The 2,764-nt window shown below is 39.5% G+C and overlaps 1 pseudogene; it reads right to left on the bottom strand.

The window, feature by feature from the left end:
• Positions 1 to 1,967: 1,967 nt before the first annotated feature.
• On the bottom strand, positions 1,968 to 2,514 carry LOC101722530 (translationally-controlled tumor protein-like; annotated as a pseudogene).
• Between the last annotated feature and the right edge of the window lie 250 nt (positions 2,515 to 2,764).

Below are 2,764 nucleotides of genomic sequence, written 5' to 3'. Positions count from 1 at the left end.
CCACCATGCCTGTCCTGACTAAGTCCATCCCACCTATATGAGGGTGGAGATTCACAGTTGATTGTAAAGAAGCCCTGCTATTACCTCACACCACTCCTCAAATGGTAGGAAAAGAGAAAGCAGTCTAGGACCTCCCTACAATTGCCACCTGTGACTCTGCCTGCTTGGAATTCTCCCAAATGTACTATTCTTCAAAAGGTACTGTGTTTGTCCTACAATAAACATGCTTGATGAAACTATTATCTTCGGACTCTTTTGAGTTCAATTTTGTAGAACTCTTCAAAATCATCTCAAAACCACCACACAATGCAGACCCCACCACCAGGTAACCTCAACTTTCCAGTCACATTTCCAGGCAGCATAGTGTCTTTCCCTTTGTCATGTTTATCCAGTATTTGCCTTGAAATTCCTAGAGATATGCTTGTAGATTATTCCTACTACTAGTTTAAAATTTGGCACACACGTTAAGCACATGGACCCCAACACTGCCTGAGTTCAATCTTGTTTGTTTCATGTAAATTCTGTGATCTTAAGTTAATTAACATACTTCCTTTTTTGTGTATGTGTCAGGGATCCAACTCAGGACCTTGCACTTGCAAGGCAGGTGCTATGCCACTGAGCTAAACCCCAGCCCATATTTCTTATTTTTTAACTTGAAAAATAGGCATAATGATGTTATTTATTTTATTGTTTTGCATCATGTTTAAATTATGATATGTGTAATATATTTATCACACTTCAAAAACAATTTAACATAAATAATATGAAGTAATTGACAGGTCAGCCCACAGCTGCTTTGTAGGAAGTCCCTACCCCCACATCTTACTTAAAAGCAACAATTCTCATTGACTGTGTAGCTAAGAAGCTGATCATTTTTACTTCACTTTTCCTCCCATTCACTCATATGCATCCTCAAACCCTGCTTCTTTCCACAGGATTTGCATCAAAGAAGTCAGCAAGACCCCACTATTTTCATCTGTCCTACAGTCACTAGAAAAATATTCTCATCAAGCAAAGGTAAGCTTATTAAACTTTCCTGCAACAAAGAACAAGATCTTAATGTACTAGTCTCAAAAAAATTGTTAGGTAAATTCTGAGGTCTGGACTCCGAAAAATTGTTAGATTCTGCACTCTGGACTCGGGTGTCCATTTAGGTGGATTCTTCAGATTAAAACTGGATAGAAGTGGAAAACATCCAAATGACACTATTTTAAGATTGGTGGACTTAATGAGAGAAGGTTTTTGAGGAGTCTTCAAAAGCAGACTGAGATGCGATAAGCAAGTGGTTGGCCGTATGATAAAGTTTTTGTCTCAATAAGACAGGTATTTGCTTAGATTAGCAAAATAATCAAATACATTTGTTTTCAATAATTTCTTGACTCAAAAGAGGAAAAAGCTAAAGAAAGTATTGGTTTAGTGCATTTTCTTTCTCTTTTTTTTTTTTTTTTTTTTTTTTTGCTTCCAACTGAGTTAGTCTTTTTATCCTTTTGGTAATCTCTTCCAGGGTTAACTACTTCCACTGTAGGTGATGAAAAATATAAGGCTCCACTTCAAAGGTTGGCACTGCTATGAGCATAGTCTTTTCCCCTTCACTGCAACTCAGAATTGAAACTTTGATTCTTGTCTTATTTTCCAGTCCCAGTAGTTTCCACTGCAGAAGTTATGTGAAGACAGTCTTATGCTTTCTAGCAGTGTTCGGTGACCAGCCTCTATCTTCTCCACAAACACTACAATGGATTTAGTTTATACATGTATTAAACTAAGAGGCATTCTCTCAAGTGAGTTTAAATGCACTTTATTTTTAGACAACAACCATGACATGTTTTCGTTTTTTCCCTAAAGAAACAATGCCTCCACTCCAAATAAATCATGGTCAAAATAAATGAAGCATTCAAGCTGACGTCAATCTCATTTGTCTAAAATCCCGGTGTTGTGTGGGTGACAAGCAGCAGCCAGTTAAGACAAGTAATAGATCCAAGGTAACCGCCAAATCCATTAACATTTTTCCATTCCTAAACCACCCTTAAAGAAAATCATAAATGGGGTCACACCATCCTCACGGGAGTCCAGGAGAGCAACCATGCCATCTGCATTCATGTTTGCACCAATAAAGAACTGATAGTTTTTGAAATTAGCAAGGATGTGCTTGATTTGTTATGCAGCCCCTGTCATAAAAGGTTTTACTCTTTCTGGTCTTTGTTCTTCCAGTTTGCCTTTGATTGATTTCATATAATCTTTGATGTACTTCTTGTAGGCCTCTTTTGTGAAGCTGGTTTCCTGCAAGTGATGGTTCACGACAATATCAACAGCAGTTACTACTGCCCTTTCGATACCTTCGCCCTCCTGGCCTTCAGCAGAGGCATTTCCACCAATCAGCAAGTCATCAGTGTTACCCTTTGTTCTACTGACCATCTTGCCCTCCACCTCCAGTCACAGCCCGCCAGGGATCTCTCGGATATTGTAAATGTTGGAGAACATCTCCTCAAGGGTGATGAGGTCCCGATAGATAATCATCATGGTGTCTGAAGGGAGACTCGGCCGCGCTAGCTTAGCAGGAGCCCGGAGCTCAAGAGCGAGTTCTATGCAACCCGAGTGGCGGTCGGTGGGAGGGGGGAGCGGGCGGAAAAGCTAGTGCATTATTTTCTTTGTAAAAATTTCCTGTGATAAATGCTTAAGTCATGTTGATACATGTGGTCTCAATTCTCAGTTCAAATTTGTTTCCTTTTTTCCAGCGTTCTTTTTCTGCCCTCTAGTCATCATCTAC

Source organism: Heterocephalus glaber, unplaced genomic scaffold (assembly GCF_053883595.1).
Source record: "Heterocephalus glaber isolate CG9 unplaced genomic scaffold, H.glaber_assembly_v1.0 deba00001572, whole genome shotgun sequence".
Classification (NCBI taxonomy): Eukaryota; Metazoa; Chordata; class Mammalia; order Rodentia; family Bathyergidae; genus Heterocephalus; species Heterocephalus glaber.
Note: the sequence above shows the minus strand (reverse complement) of the source record. Positions and strands in the feature narration are given on the sequence as shown.